Source organism: Impatiens glandulifera, chromosome 7 (assembly GCF_907164915.1).
Source record: "Impatiens glandulifera chromosome 7, dImpGla2.1, whole genome shotgun sequence".
Lineage (NCBI taxonomy): Eukaryota > Viridiplantae > Streptophyta > Magnoliopsida > Ericales > Balsaminaceae > Impatiens > Impatiens glandulifera.
The window spans coordinates 19933106-19953087 of NC_061868.1; the positions used below are offsets into that span (position 1 = coordinate 19933106).

Here is a 19982-nt window from a genome sequence, read left to right on the forward strand (position 1 = left end):
AAACAGATGTTGATTTTTTTTATGTATATGATGTGGATGAGGAAAACAGGATAAGAAATGTGTTTTGGGCTGATGGAAGATGCAGGGCTGCATATGAGTACTTCTCGGATGTCATCACATTTGACACAACATATTTGACAAACCGCTATGATATGTTTTTTTCTCCTTTTGTCGGTGTTAATAATCATGGACAATCAATTTTGCTAGGATGTGGCTTACTATCCAATGAGGATTTTGAGTCATTTATCTGGCTTTTCAAAGCTTGGTTAACATGTATGAATGAACGTGCTCTAAAGGCAATAATCACTGACCAATGTCGATCAATGACCATTGCAATTGAAAAGATATTTCCCAACACTCATTATCGTTTTTGTCTTTGACATATAATAAAGAAACTTCCCACCAAATTATTTGCGCATTCTCATTATAAAAGTATAAAAAAGACATTGAAGAAAATTGTTTATAACTCAATCACAATCGAACAATGTGAAGAGAATTGGTTAAAAATGATAGAGGAGTTTGAGTTGCAAAACAATTATTGATTGAACTTCCTTGCACGTAGAACGTGCTAAATAGATTCATGTGTATGTTAAATATCACTTCTGGGAAGGCATGTCAACATCTAAAAGAAGTTAAAGTATGAATGTTTTTTTGATGACTTTGTTCATTCGAAAACATCCCTAAAACAATTTGTAGAGCAATATGACATGACCATTAAGAAGAACATATAGAAGGAAAAGAAATTGGTTTTTTAGTCTTATAATTCGACTATTTCAATTGTGAGTGGGTATTCATTGGAAAGACAATTTCAAAATGTATATACTAACAACATTTTTAAGTTGTTCCAGAATGAGGTGAAAGGTTTGATGTTCTGCGACACCTCCATACTTGAAGAATATGGGACAACTACTATATTTGGAGTAGTGGAGACCATTTTGGGAACTGATGGAGAATATTTGAGAGATATTTCAATGAAGGTACAGTTCACCCCTATGAAGAGTTCTATTAACTGTCAATGTCCAAAGTTTGAGTTTATAGGGCTTTTGTGTAGACATATTATGGCAGTTTTGATAAGAATGAAAGTAAATAAGGTGCCTGAGAAATATATCTTGGACCGCGGCCGCAAAAATTTGAAAAGAGGTTATCAAAGTATCACTAACATTTATGATTCTGATGTGTGTGAGAGTGATAGAAATTGTTATAACTATCCAACTTCAATGATGCAAGAACTCCAACAACTTGCTTCACGATCTGATCACAATAGTTCCTATTTGGCTGAATTGGTGAAAGACACGAAAGAAAAATTTATTGTATATTCGACAACACCAACAACTTCTGAACCAACACCAACTACTACACTAACAGTTGCTCTACCAACAGAAATGATCTACTCTCCCGTGAGAGTAAGCCTAAAGGTCGACCGCCAACAAAACGAAAACAATCTTTCATTGAAAAAGTAACAAATAAATTGGCTGCAAGGGCGCTAAATAAGGTTAGTTCTCTATTATGCATTTTTATGTTCTCTATTATGCATTATAACGTTCTCTATTTTTTTAGGCAAATTCGGTGACAACAACCGCAATAGTTCACGATTCAGTTACAACGCAACAAAAATGGAATGATTCAATATTTAACAGTGAGTGAAGTCCTTTAGGGGATGTTCTAATATTTAATATACATTTTCTTATTGGATTAATAGAAGAAGCGAGATGTGGAGAAAGCTTTCTCTTCTTAGATTTCTTCACGCTTCAAAAAATAGAGTATAATTATGACAACATAGTATTAAAAACTTAATTAGAAAACTATGACAACGAAGTTAAAAACTATGACAGCTTAGTTAGAAAACTATTACAACTTCGTTAGAAAACTATGACAACTTAGTTAGAAAATTATGACAACGAAGTTAAAAAACTATGTTAGCTTAGTTAGAAAACTATGACAACTCAGTTAGAAAATTATGACAACTTAATTAAAAACTATGACAACGAAGTTAAAAAAGTATGAAAACTCAGTTAGAAAACTACGTCAACTCAGTTAGAAAACTATAATAATAAATTTAAAAAACTACGACAACTTAGTTAGAAAACTATGACAACGAAGTTAGAATATTATGAAAAATCAGTTAGAAAACTATGACAACCTAGTTAGAAAACTATGACAATGAAGTTAGAAAATTATGACAACGAAGTTTGTTACCTTTCAACCATGTCAGACTTCCTCTTCTTAGATTAATGGACAACGCTATAATAAAGTATGACAACATCATAGTTAGAAAAATATGACAACGTTACCTTTGACTTTGTCTGGCTTCTTCTTGTTTGATTCATTGACATCACTGTAATAAAGTATGACAACGCAGTTAGAAAAAGATTACAGTATTCAGTTTAATACAAATCATAATAGAGAATAATAAGTTGCTACCTTTCAACTTACAAAACTATCTTCTTCTTCGCTATTCATTTTTCTTTGCATTTGCAGAAGCTTTGGATTTATAGATAATTATTTGTTTACCTAAATCCTAAAATCACAAAGTCAGAAGTTAGACTACAATATCGCAATGAATAGTAGGTTTTCAGGACTCAAGTAAAGAAGGATGAGTTTACAATTTTAAAGTTTGAGCGGCAGCTAACAAACTAGGGTTTGAGGAAGAACGAACGAAAAACAAAACGGAAACGGACTAAGGTTAGAAAAAGAAGGAATGTAGTCTGCTAGAAAAACTAGGGTTTGAGCGGCGGCTATCAAACTAGGGTTTGAGGAAGGAGGGAAGAAAGCGAAAAAATCGTAGAAAATATATTTTGTAAAATATGCCGATTCCTCATAGATTTGTGAATGGTCTTTGAAGGAAAAACTGCAAGGGAGAAGAGAGACGCTCTAGATGTGATCCACTCCGACAATTTTCCTGCACCGGCCAGCCGACGACGGACGCTTCAAATGAGATCGCAGCCAAATTTCGAGTTTCCTCCTAAAAGTTTTTTTTGGGTTAGAAATGAATAGGGAGGCACGCGTTATAATTTTTTTATTTTTATTTTTAATGGACGCTGTCACCAGGCTGCGCAGATATCATTCCTCAAATTTGAAATATTGGTCTACTCACCTCTCTTAAATTTACACCCACACCCCACGTATATCATTATACTTTTCCAATTTAGTATTTGTATTTTTGTATATATTTTTTAATATAATTATAAATTAAGCCATTTGATAAGCCTCCTTTAATAAATTTAAACTCCTCAAATGGGCTTATTGTTTATAAAAAAAATCTAAACCAATCAAAGTAACGCATGCCGCTTTTCTTCTACAACCCATCGCCGCTAGGGTTTGTTTAGGTTTTCACAATCATCCCTATATAAACTCGCTCTCTCGTCTTCAAAGAACCAAGCCTCCGCCTTTCTTTCTCTAAATATTGTTCATCTTTAACATTCGATATCAATTCTTCTGTTTTGTTTACTTTCGGTATCTCTGCACGATCTCTCCCGGGCTTCTCTGAAAATTTTAGTACTGACGATGTAAGCCCCAATGATTGTGCTAGATTTATTGCCGTCAAGTGTTGCAGTTTAGCGTTTTTTGAATGCCTAATTTTGTGTCAAATCGACTATCTTTATCTTTCAGTTCTACGATCTTTATCTTTTTTCTTGTCTATGATTCAAAACTATCCGCGCTTCTGAGAGTAATCGATGAAGCATAAAACATAATGGTTGAATTTCTTGATATGAGCCAAGATTGAAAATATATTTTGGTATAAAAATTGCTATGATGATATATCTACAGCTTTAACGCCAGTTCTGCTTCAGAAAATTCGTGATTGATAGAGCTGCAAAATATACCTGAGCTAACTTTTGGTTTTCAAAGATGCTTCTTTTATGTGTTTCTTATTATGATCTTCTTATAGCCATTGATGATATAATTCATGTTTTTGAGGTGTGGAAGATCTAGGACCCTGTTTTGCAGGGAGAACCTCCTTAGTGACTCTACATTCAAATGACATTAATGAATTTAACCGAGGCATTTTTGTTGTAGTATTTGTGAATTGAGTTTTACTATACTCTTAATCCTTATGAAATGGTGGATATAGGGTCTGAATAACTCATAGATTGTGTGTTGTCTATCAGCTTTTATCCTCAAATTTTCACGGGTTTTGAGTTAAATAACAGCACTAAATTTCATTGTATTAAGATTAGTTTTGCCAAGGATGATATAATTCACATAATAGAGGTGTTGATGATCCAGGACCCTGTTTACAGGGAGAACCTCCTTGGTGAATCTACATTCATATGATATTACTGAATTTTACTGAGGCTCAGACATTGTTTAGAACAATGTCTTGAATCTAAAGAAATGAGTTATTTTTCAAATTTTGTTAAATTAATTTACATTATTAAAATTTTTATTTTTACTGAATTCATAAGAAACCATATCATTTTGTCTGGAAACACCATTCTTTGTTGTACTTTCAAATAGCCTTTTCGTCAGACATTGGAAGCCTGCTATTTTGAATGAAAATTTCTTATCGCTAACATCAAACAAGTGTTTCTTGAATCTTAAAAAGACTAGTAGCAAACTATTGACCCATCCTTCATAGATTCTTAAGAATGACCCAAAAGACTGTCTTTTTATGCCTACAATCTGATCTCAGAAAGTATCCTATTTGCATAGAAAAGTTGATCTTAAACTTTGTTGTTTCCTTGATGGAGTAGACAATCTATTACACAAAATCAATATTTATGTTAAAAGGCTACACATTTCTCCAAATTCTCTAATTATAGAATTGAAATGATGTTCAAAAGATTTGTATTTCATTCAAGGAAATATAATGTCCAGAAATTTCTGTTGCTTAAATAAAGTATGTTGTGAAAGTGAGTCTTTTTGTGGAATGCCTCTTTGTGAAGAATTGTGGTTGATTAGACTTCATTGATGATAAAGATGTAATAGAATGAGATTGATGTGTATGCATAAAAGAAATGCACAAATATTGCATAGAATTATTATAGATGCAACATATTTTAATTATTTTAATACTTCATCTTTAAGTTGAACATTCATGAGGTTTATTTTGGATAAATACCTTGATCGAATTATCAGAAATTTGAAATTGATTTTAAATATTTTTTAACACAACTCTTTTTAAACTTTCAAATTTATTGTAGTTTGATTGTTACAATAAATTGTAGTTTGATTACATTTTTTTAAAAATATTTTAGGATATAACTAATCCAGACAAGTTCACTCACAAGAAAATATGATTATGATATTCTGATTCTACATTTATTAATTTCCTAATTTATTAATCTGTGTGAACACTTTGTCTAGATAAAAATGGTAAAAAATGATGAAGGTTTAAATATCAATGCCCTTAAAGCTAACTGCCAATTTAATGTATTAGACTCAATTCATATTCTTATTAAATTGCGTAAAATGAAATATTTGGTCTGGTAAATTAAAGTAAATGTTTATACGTTAGTCTTCATATTTTTCTGGATTTTATGACCATATTATTCCAATTTAAGATAATCTAGAAACAACACAACTAAGGTTACAAAACCTACGCAACAAGAATTTCAGAAAAATTAATCTATTTCAGTCATCCAAACCAATTCTATATCATCACATATAATTAAAGCATTATTATGTAATAAGTTTGAAACAAAGATAGACAAATTACGAAATGCAGCACTTTCATTCAATGGATTCTTTTTCTTTTTAGAAATGCATCAAGTTACATTGTGAATTGAAAGAAGTTAGATGCGTATGAAGCTTATTAGGTTTCTAGCTTTGACACTAGAAGTTCTGATTGAACCATTTTTTTACCTTGGCTTTAATTCTCCTCCCCTTAGACCATCTCCAACCCACAAACCAATTCTCAAACCCAAGTTCGAGTTTAATGATACTTAGGAAAAGCTTTCACGCTTCATTCTTCTTACCCGTTTAAAATGGTATCTACTTTATAAATTTGACTTTTGAAAATTAATTGTATAACGTTTTATTTTAACTAATTATTCTTTCGATCCTAGACATTCGTATGTTTTAGTGATATTTAAAATATTGTAACAACAATATTTAAATGGTGGTACACATTGCTGATGATGACTAAGGAGGACAATGCTTGATAATATCATTCATTTAAAGGCATTAGGGTTTAAACATAAATCCAAACAAGCCTTTATCAAAATATTATTTTTGTGAAAATATTTCAAAAATATTTTGAAATTATTTTCTATTCATTTGGGATTTTTAGAAAATGGGTTAAGGTTCCAAAATTACAAAAACAATGTTGGAATTTGAAAATAGGAACCAAACAGGCCTTAGGACCGATGTCCTAGGTCCTGGGTTTGTTTTATCGGTCGGGGTCTTAGAGTCACTTGGTTGAGGTGTGGAAACCATCCTCTCAGTTCTAGCTGAAGAACATCGGTCAAACCTCTCGGTCCGAACTGAAGAACATCGGTTGGACCTCTCGGTCCTGGATGAAAAGCCTCGATCGGACCTGTCGGTTCTCAAGAACATCAAAATTGCAAGGTTTTCAATTTTGATAGAGGCTTGAATTTTTTGATTCAAGGGCCTGGGTAGCTTCACAAAGCTCCCATGAACATATAGAATATCATCCCAATGTATCAATCGACCCAGGTGATGATCAATTTGTTCAAAACAGTTTATGGACAAAAATAAGGTTTTTGGGTTTAAAGGTGTTTTAAAGTGTAAGGAATTTGTCAATATCTTCCTTATACTTTTTATGATTGATTGATACCAAAACATGAACACTAACTATTCATTTAAATCAATTTAAAAACTCAATTTTTTTAATTATTTTGAAAATTTTGATTTTGATCAAACATGATTGTGATTGATTAAACATGATCCAAATAGTTGTCCAACATCATTAGAAACATGTTGTGAAACCTTTTAAGTTGTTGTTCTTGAGGATTAACTCAAGAAGAGAAAACCCATTTTTTCAATTTTCCAATTTGGGTTTTTTCGTTTGAGATCGATTGATCGATCTTGACTTTCACAGAAATAACATAAATTATCATAGTATCGATTTTCAATAAAAAAAAATTCAACTAGGTAGCATACAAGCTTATAAAAACCGAAATATAAAATTTCCAAATTTAAATTGAAGTATGAATTAATGGATTATTGGAATCTTATCAAGGATTTGAGAACACTCCTTAGACCTTAAAGAATCTTTGAGGATGCTCAAATCTAAGTTTTAAGGCTTTACACGAAAATTCCAAAAAATTAGAAGCTTGGAGCTTAAATAGAGAATTTTCTGAAACTTTTGATTCGTGGCTTGAGATGATCTCTATTGGCATTGTAATTATTAAAGGAGGCTATTTACAGCCTCTCGAATTTGGTTGAGGGAGTCAAGTGTATTGAATCAGTCAAAATACATTTATAGTATTTTGGCCGTTCTTGGCTCAACTTACTGGAATAGGCAAGATTAATGCCTATAGATGTAGGGGAAATGATCAACGAAGTGGGTGATCATTTCATGTTTTGAATTATCCAAAAAGGTTGATTGTAGATAGAGTTCTATCTTTGAGAAATCAAAGATGGGACCTATTCTTATCCTCCGACGATCGCGAGGAAGAAGACAATTAGGGGACGAAACGACGTCGTTTTAGGCGAGAACGCGGATGCGGAGAGGTGGTTGGCATTCTGTCACGGCTCTATCGCGTTTCGACTAAAGGCGTTGAGGTGCGCGTTAGTCGATCGCCTACTTCGCGGACGTGCGTTCCTTTGGCTACAACGAGCAACACGACGTGACCCTAGGCATTGAATGATAATCCAACGCTCATCTAATGGTGGTAATTTTTACTACAGCGAATCCTTTGGATCAGGTGTATTGAATTACTGATTTTAATTTAAAACCTTAAGAGTTTGTTTGAAATTGATTTTTCTTTCACCCTTTTGACTTTATTTTTAATCTTTTAAAGTACACAAATTATTAAAATAAATATGACACATATTTTGTCAATTTATTTTATTTTATTTTTGTATATTTTAGGGTTAAATAAATAATATTTGTCGATCGCCTACTTCGCGGACGTGCGTTCCTTTGGCTACAACGAGCAACGCGACGTGACCCTAGGCATTGAATGATAATCCAACGCTCATCTAATGGTGGTAATTTTTACTACAACGAATCCTTTGGATCAGGTGTATTGAATTACTGATTTTAATTTAAAACCTTAAGAGTTTGTTTGAAATTGTTTTTTCTTTCACCCTTTTGACTTTATTTTTAATCTTTTAAAGTACACAAATTATTAAAATAAATATGACACATATTTTGTCAATTTATTTTATTTTTGTATATTTTAGGGTTAAATAAATAATATTTGTAGATAAAATAGGTACACATTTCATCCTAACTTATTTATTAATCCCTTGATTTTTCTAAAATTATTTTGAGATAAAATAAGTACAACATTTATTCTAAATAATTTTATTTATTTTATTTGTTTGGCCATTGTCCTTAATTAATTAGATTTTAATTATCATAATAATTAATCTAATTAATTTTTTAATTAGGTTTTGGCCTTAAGTTAATTATTTTGATTTTATTTATTTGAAAATAAATCAAAATAATTATTTTAATTTTATAAATTGAGTGTGTAGATTTTTAGTGTTTATAGAGTGTCCCTCTCGAATCGAGTTTGAATACAACAAACTAATTTTGAAAACGCTAATTCAAGTATGAAATCTAACACTAAGTTATTTCGTCCAATTTATAATGAGGGTGTTTCGAAAGATGAAACCTATAGCGTGTTGAGGTTGGAGTGACCTAGTGTATAACATTCGTCGAGGTGCTTCCAAGCATCGCTTAGAGATATTTCCTTGATGATTATCCTAACAAGGATAATTCTTGAAATCCCGTGTTTCAGATCTTAACAAAGTATTTGTAAAATCAAGAGGATAATGTTAAAGGGATAATCGTAGGAATTGAAAAATCAATTCATATTTAAGCATTAATATCAATAGATTATTCAAGTTAGTCATGTACAAATGACTAATGGTTAATGTCACTTGATAAGACATGAAAGTTTTAGAAACTTTCACGTGAGTTGCTAACAAGTAAAATTTTTAGGTGATCATAAGTATATGAAAATGAGACTATCGACATATGCGTCTTAGTGAAAGCTGACAAGCTTATCACAAGCTTATTAACAAGTAATGCGTTGGGAGAACATATACATATGATCAGGGTACTATCAACAAATGAGTCTTAGTGAAAGCTAACAAACTTATCACGGGGATTACTAACAAGTAATGCGTTGGGCGATCATATACATATGATCAAGGTACTATCAATATATAGATTTATCGTGTGAGCTGAGAAACTTGCCACATAGGTTACCAACATGTAAAGGTTGATGATGATCATGTATACATGATCATGGTGCTATCAACATATAGGTTTTTGTGGATTAGAAGGAGAATACCTATCGAAAAATAGGATTTTGGATTGGCGTACCTATATGGAGATAGGGTTTGTAGATGAAATCGTGTATGAACGAGTTCACGTATCTATAAATAGATAGAATTTTGGCTTGAGTACCTATTCGAACGATATGATTTATTGTACCTATTCGAGCAATAGGGTTTTTGTGGATCAAATACACACGATCTTTGTGCTTTTGTCAACAGAGAAAATTATTAATGGATCATGTATGAATGATCTCTATGCTTGTCGATAGACAAGGCTTGGGTACCTATTGGGATATGGTTTTGTTTTAAAGAACCTATCAAGTGATAGGGTTTTGAGATGGATCATGTACATATGATCTCAATACTTGTCGATGGACAAGGTTTTGGGTACCTATCGAGATAGGGTTTTGTTTCGAAGTACCTACGAAGTGATAGGGTTTTTGTGCTTATCGAGTGATAGGGTTTTTGTACCTATCGAGTGATAGGGTTTTCTTTGAGAACCTATCGAGAGTTAGAGTTTTGATTACCTATCGAGTGATAACGTTTTGGTACCTATCGAGTGATAAAGTTTTGATACCTATCGAGTGATAAGGTTTTGATACCTATCGAGTGATATAGTTTGTTTTGAGCACCTATCAAGAGATAGAGTTTTGATTACCTATTGAGCGATATAGTTTTGGTACCTATCGAGTGATAGGGTTTTAATACCTATCGAGGGATAGGGTTTTGGTATGGGGTACCTATCGAGATAGGGTTTGTTATGGATCATGTACGAATGATCTTGGATGCTTATCGACGGATAAGGTTTTGCTTTGAGATATGTGTTGCAAATTATGTTGCGAGAGAGGATACCTATCGATAGATAGGGTTTGCTTTGTGCACCTATCGAGAGATAGAGTTTTGATTACCTATTGAGCGATAAGGTTTTGATTACCTATCGAGAGATAGTGTTTTGATTACATATCGAGCAATATGGTTTTGGTACCTATCGAGCGATATGGCTTTAGTACCTATAGAGCGACATGGTTTCAATATCTGTTGACAAACAGGGTTTGTAGACGGAATCATGTACGAACGATTTCACGTACCTATCAACAAATATAGGTTTTAACTAGTAGTACCTATCGACATATAGGGTGTTAACTTGGTATACCTATCGACGAATAATTTTTTTGGCAGAATCGTATATAAACGATGTCTCGACCTATCAATATATAGGATTTTTAGTGGAATCGTGTACGAACGATGTCTCGACCTATAAATAGATATGGGTTTTGGTAGAATCATATACAAACGATGTCTCGACCTGTCGACAAATAGGTTTTGGCACCTAATAACAATTAGGTTTTGAAAACGGGATCGTGTATGAATGATCTCACGTACCTATCGGCATATAGGGTTTGGGGTACCTAACTACAATTAGGATTTTAAAAATAGGACCGTAAACGATCTCATGTACTATCGATATAGGGTTTAGGTTACCTACTAATCGGTAGAGTTTAAAAAACGGGTTTGTGTACGAATAATCTCACGTACCTATCGAAAGATGGGTTTATGTTACTTATTAACAAGTAGGGTTTTGAAAATGAGATCATGTACGAACGATCTCACGTACCTATCGACATATAGGGTTTATGTTACCTACTTATAAGTAGGTTTTGAAAACAGGATTGTGTACAAACCATCTTTTGTACCTATCAACATATATGGTTTTAGGTACCTAATTACAATTAGGTTTTAGGTTACTTGTTGATAAACGGGGTTTTTAAAACAGGATCGTGTACGAACGATCTCACATACCTATCAACATATAGGTTTTGATACCTACTAAGAAAATGGGATCGTGTGCGAACGATCTCACGTACCTATCGACATATAAGGTTTTGTGTACCTAATTACAATTGGTTTAGGTTTCTTGTTGATAAATAATGTTTTTAAAATGGGATTGTGTAAGAATGATATCACATACCTATTGATAGATAGGTTTTGATACCTACTAACAAATCGGGTTTGAAAACAAGATCATGTACGAACGATCTCACGTACCTATCGACAAATAAAGTTTTAGGGGACACGGTCCCGACTCTTTTTGACTTTAAGGGATTATTTCAATAGAATCCTTTTTGTGATAATTTTTCTTTCATCAAGTAATAAGATTTCTTTTTCCATGACTCTCGAGATATATACAATAAATTCAATCTTGTGTACAAACGATTATCTATAATCATAATCCTCGAAGAAGATGGTGAAAACTACGATGTTTTGACAATGAGTGTAACTATTTTCATAACCCATAACTCGTCTTCCTCTATAGTCTCAAGTGAAACGGGAACCAAAATGGTAACTTGACTAGAGTGCATTTAAAAACATCGATTTAAACTAGCTTTGACTTTTTTAGAGTCGCCAACTAATTTACTACCCGAGAAATTAGGAAAGAAAAATATTTTGCGCGTTCAAACGTATTTTAAATATTATATTCTTAGTTTGTGCTTGGTTACACGTGAAAAAGTGTTTCTGCGCTATGTCTCACGTACCTGTCACATGACAGTTTCTATTTTAAACTTTTGGCTATTTAAAAGAATATTATTTTACACCTTATTTATTTATCCCATCCTATGACATGTGTCTAAAGGTATTGCAAGCCTAAACATGTGTCTAATTTTGTATCATTTTGTTACTAGAGCATGTGTCTGTGTCATGGGTCCTAAATCTAAGACGTAATGAAATAAAAAAAATGTTTGTACATGCGAGCAAATGACGAGGCTCGAAAAATAAAGGTATCTACAAAAACAAGATAAAAAAATAGTTAAAAAAGAAAATAGAATCCAAATAATTTTTATTCAAGTTATTTATATATATATATATTTTATTAGAAATAATTTCTTATATTTTATATATTTATTTTAATTTTTCTTAATACTCGAAATAAAACAAATGTTAAGAACGTGACAATTTGGGCAGGTGGAAATGGAAAAAAGTTGATTTGCTTGCGCGGTTGAAATAAAAAAGCAGCCTTGGCTTGGTTGGTTATGGAAGAGGATGAGGGGAAAAGTGAAGTAATTCGGTTCATCTTGGCAAAAATATTTATTTTTAATGGAAGCTAAGAAAGCTACCATAGTGGTGTTAGGATTGAACGCAAGGCTAGTGCCTGTTGGGAAAAACGTATATTCTATTCCTTACTTAATTGAAAAACTTAGGAGTAGATAAAGCACAAGTAAAAGCGGAAATAAATAACACATGCACACACGATATTTTTACGTGGAAAACCTTCTCAAATCAAGGAGTAAAAATTACGGGACTTTATGTCCAGTTCAAGCTTCACTATAATCAAAGTCGGGAATACAAACAAGGTATAACAACGTTTTAATATCGCAAAAAAGATAAAAAGGCATAACAAAAAAGATACAACTTTTGGTCCCAAAAAAGTCAAATAAAAAACTCAAATTAGGAAGAACCTTTAAGCCCCAGAAAAACTCCATTTGAATCTCCGATCGTGAGTTTGATGAACCTGCGCAGTTGTAGGCGAAAATCTGCTACAAGATTTTCTCTTTCTTCCTCTCTTTTAATTTTTGACTTCTTCTTCTTAATGACGACAACCTCTCTTTAAATACTAGAGCAATTAGGTTATAACATAACCCTTTAAAATATTATAATACTCTTAATGAATTAAAAGTGAACTTGAACCACTATTGGGTCTTTTTCATAGTTGGGAGCCCAAATAAAACCCAACAAACTCCCCCCTCACAACTATGGGAAAGATGTTGTCAACCCAGCGGTTGAACAACAAAACTTGAACTTGCTTTGAGGTAGTGCCTTAGTCATCATATCGGCGCCATTGTCGTTTGTATGCACCTTTTTTAAAATCAACAACTTTTCATCTAACGCATCCCGTATCCAATGATATCTTACATCAATATGTTTAGATCTAGAATGAAATGTTGAATTTTTCGCTAGATAAATAGCGTTTTGACTATCACATAGAAGCACATACCTTTTTTGCACAATATCAAGTTCAAATAATAACTTCTTAACCCAAATCAGCTCCTTACAAGCTTCCGTTGCTGCAATAAGTTCAGCCTCCACGGTTGACAACACAACACACTTCTATAGTCTCGATTTCCAAGAAATAGCTCCCCCTCCAAAATTAATCAAATAGCCTGAAGTAGATTTTCTTGAATCAGCATCACCTGCCATATTTGAGTCGTTATAACCAACTAAATTCGGATTCTCATTTTCAAGGCAAAGTCTCATACTTGATGTGTCTTTGAGATATCTCAATATCCACTTCACTGCTTCCTAATGTTCTTTTCCCGGATTTGAAAGAAACCTGCTGACAGTACCAACAACATAAGCTAAATCTAGTATCGTGCTAACCATAGCATACATAAGACTATCAATAACTGAACTATAGGGAACATTCTTCATATATTCTTTCTCATCATCATTAGAAGGACTATATACAGAGCTCAATTTAAAATGAGCCGCTAAAGGTGTGTCGAAACTTTTAGCATTATCCATATTGAATCTTTGTAACACTTTCTAAATATATTTTTCTTGAGACAACCATAAATTTTTCATCTTTTTGTCACGACTGATTCTAGTTCCAAGAATTTTCTTTGCTCGTTCAAGATCCTTCATTTCAAAGGACTTCCCTAGGTCTTGTTTCAACGTATCAATTCTCGCAGCACTTTGACCAACAATAAGCATATCATCAACATAAAGTAACAAAATAACAAAATCATCAGGAGAGAATTTTTGCAGAAACACACAATGGTCAGAAGTAGTCTTTTTATATCTGTGTTGCTTCATAAATAACTCAAACTTCTTGTATCATTGTCGTGGAGCGTGCTTCAAACCATACAAACTCTTATTCAACTTTCAAATACAATTCTCTTTACATTTGACCTCAAAACCATCAGGTTGATCCATATAATAAATCACCGTGAAGAAAAGATGTCTTCACGTCCATCTGTTCAACTTTCAAATCAAGACTATCTGCCAAACTCAATATAGTTCTGATTGAAGTCATCTTAACAACAAGAGAGAAAATTTCGTCAAAGTCAATTCTCTTTCTTTGACTAAAACATTTGACAACCAAACGAGCTTTGTATCGTAGAGTTGAAGTATGATCATCTTGCTTCAGTCTGTATACCCACCTGTTCTTCAAAGCTTTCTTTCCTTTTCATAATTTTACCAACTCAAAAGTATGATTATCATGTAGAGATTTCATCTCATCTTTCATAACATCAACCCATTTATGCTTGGATTCACTATCCATAGCTTCTTCATATGACTCTAGCTCTCCCCCATCAGTCACTAAAACATATTCATTAATAGAATATTTCGTAGAAGGTTTTCTATCTCTTGTCGATCTTCTAGATGGAATTGTAGATAATTCCTCTTGCTCGTTACTAATATTCTCCACTTGAACGTCATGTTCATCTTGAGAATCATCATATTGTAGCTGATTTTCTATTGAACTAGGTGATTCAGATAATTGAACTGGATCTGAATCTATCTACTCACCTTTTTTCTTCAACTCACTATTTTTAGCTTTATCAATGTTTTCAATAGTCTCATCTTCATAAAAGATGACATCACGACTTCTGACAAGCTTCTTTGCAACTGGATCGTATAATCTGTAACCAAATTAATCTTGGCCATAACCCAAGAAAATGCATTCTCGACTCTTCACATCCAACTTTGATCTTTCATCCTTTAGAATATGAACAGAGCACCTACATCCAAATACTCGTAAATGATCATACGAAATATTTTTACGAGTCCATACCTTATTTGGAACTTCACCTTCCAAAGCTACTACAGGACTCAAATTAATAACATGTACTACTGTGAGTAATGTTTCACTCCAAAACGTTTGATTTGCTTCTGAAAGCAAATATCTAATCCTCTCAACAATTGTTCTGTTCATCCTTTCTGTAAGGTCATTCAAATGAGGAGTCTTTGGAGGTGTTTTCTAATATCTGATCCCTTGTTGTCTGCAGTATGCATCAAATTGACCACAATATTCACCACCATTATCACTACGAATGCACTTGATCTTCTTCTCGGTCTCTCTTTCAATAAGAGCATGGAACTCTTTGAACTTGTCTAAGACCTCATCTTTAGACTTCAAAGCATATACCCAAAGCTTCCTAGAATGATCATCAATAAATATTACAAAATAAAGAGCACCACTAATAGTTCGTACCTTTAAAGGACCACAAACGTCTGAATGCACCAGCTCTAAGACTTTTGACTTTCTTGAAGGAAAATTATGCTTGAACGATACTCTAGTTTATTTTCCAGCAACACAATGATAACATTTCTCCAAATCGGTCTCACTCAAACCAGAAATATCATTTTTCTTAACCAACAGATTCAATCCCTTTTCACTGGCGTGACCAAGTCTTACGTGCCATAATTTGGAAGCATCTTTACTCTGTACAACATTCACACAATCCTTGCATATCGAAGTTTGCATCAAATATAAATTAGAATATTTTTCTTCTCGAGCTATAATCAAGTTACCTTTAGAAAGTTTCCATTTTCCAGAACCAAAACTACTCGTAAAACCATCATCATCAAGTTTTCCAGTTGATATCAAATTTAACCTAATATCTGGAGCATGTTGAACATCCTTAAGTAATATTTTTGACCTATTACCAGAATCCAAGCAAACGTCACCAATACCAATAATCTTACTTAAGTAGTCATTACCCATCTTCAATACTCCAAAATCACCTGAAGTATAAGACGTAAAATAGTCTTTCCTTGGCGTAACATGCAAGGAAGCTTCAGTGTTAAACACCCAACTTGACTCATTACATACAAGGTTGATTGTATTCTCATCTTGGAAAGTGAAGAGATCATTTGAAGTTTCTATTGACACGCGTTCTTCTCCAGTATCTTTATTTTGATTAGATCCGCTCATTTCGCGTTTCAGCTTAAAGCATTCTTTCTTAATGTGCCCCTTTTTACCTCAATGATAACATTCAACTGACTTGTACTTTGATTTGGACTTATTTCGACTCTTATGTCTCGCATTGTCTTTTCCACCCATGTTCATCTGTCTCCCCCTATTTTTAGTAACCAACACATTTGAATTTATCGAAGACCCTTGAGATTTTCTTCTCAATTCCTCATTCATGACTCCACCTTTGGCCATATGTAGAGTTACTGCACCATTCGCAACAAAATTACAAAGAGAAACCTTAAACGTTTCCCACGAATCGGGTAGAGTAGTCAATAACCAAAGTCCTTGAACATCATCTTCAAACTTAATTCTCATGTCTGACAACTGATCAAGAACACCCTGAAACTCATTTAAATGATTAGCCATAGAAGCGTTATCATTATATCTCAAATGAATTAATTTCTGAAGCAAGAATAATTTATTACTTCCAGTCTTTGAAGCATATAAATTTTCAAGTTTATTCCATAAAGATTGTGCATTTGTCTCTTGTTGGATGTAGTTGTAAACATTATCTTCAACAAACTGACGAATAAAACCACATACCTGTTCATGCTCAAAATTCTTTTCCTCGTCAGATTTGGATGCAGGTTTCTCACTACCAAAAATGGGTAAGTGTAAAGCCTTAACAAATAACAAATTCTTCATCGTTCCTTTCCAAATTTGATAATTTGAACCACTGAGCAAAATCATCATACTTGTGTTTATCTCCATAATTCAATCAAGTCCTAAACAGCTAACCTAGCTCTGATACTACTTGTTGGGAAAACGTATATTCTATTCCCTACTTGATTGAAAAACTTAGGAGCCAATAAAGCACAAGTAAAAGCGGAAATAAATAAAACAATGCACACACGATATTTTTACGTGGAAAACCTCCTCAAATCAAGGAGTAAAAACCACGGGACATTACGTCCAATTCAAGCTTCACTATAATCAGAGTCGAGAATACAAAAAAGGTATAACAACCTTTTAATATCGTAAAAAAGATAAAAGGGCATAACCAGAAAGATACAACTTTTAATCCCAAGCAAGTCAAATAAAAAACTCAAATTAGGAAGAACTTTTAAGCCCCAGAAAAACTCCGTTTGAATCTCCGATCGTGAGTTTGATAAACCTGCGTGGCTGTAGGCGAAAATCTTCTACAAAAAAATTTCTTTCTTCCTCTCTTTTAATTTTTTACTTCTGCTTCTTGATGACGGCAACCTCTCTTTAAATATTAGAGCAATTAGGTTATAACATAACCCTTTAAAATATTATAATACCCTTAATGAATTAAAAGTGAACTTGAACCATTATTGGGCCTTTTTCATAGTTGGGAGCCCAAATAAAACCCAATAGTGCCTGAGCTGGCCCAGGCTTCGACACTTGACAATGCATCTTTCTTTTACCTATTTTATTACAGCCAATCAATCCATACACACACCACGAGAAATTTATCAGCAGAACCTGATTTCAGAGATTTCTGTTTTTTTCCTTTGCCGAACCTACTTGATCCTAATTCTCTACACAATATTCCCAACATAATCCAAACATCATATTAAATCAAAACACAATATTCCCAACATAATCAAAACATTATATCAAATCAAAACACAATATCTCAGATTTCTTATCAAACTAACATGATTCATTTTTCAGCATAAGGCCAAAAACGAATTTCAGCAAGTGATTCTCTAATTTTTTAACTCTGGCCTGTTTAATCACAAACATATTGTAGAATTATCTCTTAAATTTGGAAAGTTAGTATAAAATCAATCAACTAGACTAATTGAGTTTCTAATTGACCAAGAATGGAAGGTTGAGAAAGTCAATAGCAAATCAATCAATTAGACTAATTGATTTGCTAATTGGTCGTTGATTGTCAAATCAACTAAATAATTTTATTATTTAATTGATTTCTTTTCTTGTAAATGTAATGTTTATTATTTAAACACTAGACCTTCTATGTAAAGAACACAAGCAATAATATACTCTACAATTTTCTCTCTCTAAATATTTTACATGGTATCATAGTTTTACTGAGCTCTTAAAAGTTTCATTTTTTTCTCGATCGGCTATCTCCTATCATGGCTGGCTAAAATTCTTCTTCATCCACCATCCCTTCTATGGATTATTCTCCTATCTCCATCTTTAGATTTAACGGCGACAACTACCTCGAATGGGCAAGCTCCGTCAAAATGAACATTCAAGGTAGAGGAAAACTATCATTTCTTACTGGAGCCACCGTCGCTCCAAATCCGGTGATCCCACCTATGAAGCATGGGACACCAACAATGGCCTTGTTATGTCCTGGCTTGTTAACTCTATGACTCCTTAGATGGCTAAAATCTATGTCAACGGTTATGAAACCGCAAAAGACATTTAGGACACTGATAAGGAAACATACTCTCAAAACAACAATACATCTCGCCTTTTAAGATTGAACTCAACATTCTCAATCTTAAACAAGGGACTCTCACAGTAACTAAATATTATACCGCGCTATGCATCTATTGGCAAGAAATCGACGTGGCCGAATCGCTTCCTTGGACAAACTCAATCGACGCTAATATCTACCACAAACACTCTGCTCAAAAGAGGTGTTTTAAATTTCTGTCTGGTTTAAATAACAATCTTGATGGTGTTCGGTCACTCATTATTTCAAGGAAGCCACTACCATCAGTTAAAGATGCATTTGCTGAAATGTATCACGAAGAAGAAAGACTCCATCTCATGATGTCGGTTGGCATACCGGATCACATGTTAGCTGTTGAATCTAAACCTGTAGACCTCTTTACCAAACAATCCGTCCCCAATTCTCGTCGTGGTGGTAAACCATGGTGCGACCATTGCCAAAAAAATGGTCACACCAAAGACAAATGTTAGATAATCTTCGGAAAACCTGTTGATTAGAAACCAAGGCATGAACGTTCAGCCGCTGCCACTCAATCGCAGCCGCTTCCCAGTGTTGTCGTTCACCAGCTACTTGGAAACCCTCCTATTCTACAGTTTCCCCCTCGACCGACGTCCAACTAGATGCTCTTCGTCAACTCCTCGTTGTGAATCCCGGGTTGCTGCACTCTAGAAACAACGATAACAGTTCTGCTGCCACAAATGCCTTCAGCAGAATCAACTCGGACTATCCCAAAGCGTATAATGCCCACTTAGGTACTTCTAACTCTAAATATTGGATTGTTGATTAAGGGGCTTCAGAGCACATGACAGGGAATCTATCTCTACTACATGATTTTTATACTCAAAATCATTTGCCCACCGTTCACGTGGCTAACAGTGTGTCTACAAGAGTTTAGGAATTGGATCGGCTTTTATAACGCCTACCATTTGTTTAAAAAATGTTCTATATGTTCCAAATCTTGAATGCAATCTATTGTCAATTAGGAAGATTTGTCATGATTTAAAATGTTTTACTAAATTCTATCTGAATGGTTGTGAATTTCAGGATACAGAATCGGGGAGGACGATTGACAATGATAAGTTGTGTTCAAGGCTCTACATTCTGCAACATGTCTATCTACGGAAAATGTCTTGTGTTATTCAACTTCCCTTTCAAATAAACGTGCCGAGATAATGTTGTGGCATCGTAGAC

General features: G+C 33.5%; 5 non-coding genes and 1 pseudogene across 5 annotated transcripts; all 6 read left to right on the forward strand.

The window, feature by feature from the left end:
• Positions 1–3459: 3459 nt before the first annotated feature.
• Positions 3460–3600, forward strand: LOC124910931 (annotated as a pseudogene).
• Positions 3601–3633: 33 nt separating this feature from the next.
• On the forward strand, positions 3634–3717 carry LOC124910921. The gene has a single exon (XR_007096531.1). It is a non-coding gene; the product is annotated as a small nucleolar RNA U36a (small nucleolar RNA).
• Positions 3718–3742: 25 nt separating this feature from the next.
• Positions 3743–3835, forward strand: LOC124910962. Its single transcript, XR_007096559.1, has one exon. It is a non-coding gene; the product is annotated as a small nucleolar RNA Z223 (small nucleolar RNA).
• A 53-nt stretch (positions 3836–3888) lies between these two features.
• On the forward strand, positions 3889–4004 carry LOC124910973. The gene has a single exon (XR_007096570.1). It is a non-coding gene; the product is annotated as a small nucleolar RNA Z278 (small nucleolar RNA).
• A 50-nt stretch (positions 4005–4054) lies between these two features.
• On the forward strand, positions 4055–4161 carry LOC124910894. Its single transcript, XR_007096510.1, has one exon. It is a non-coding gene; the product is annotated as a small nucleolar RNA snoR97 (small nucleolar RNA).
• A 21-nt stretch (positions 4162–4182) lies between these two features.
• Positions 4183–4297, forward strand: LOC124910967. Its single transcript, XR_007096564.1, has one exon. It is a non-coding gene; the product is annotated as a small nucleolar RNA Z278 (small nucleolar RNA).
• Positions 4298–19982: the final 15685 nt, after the last annotated feature.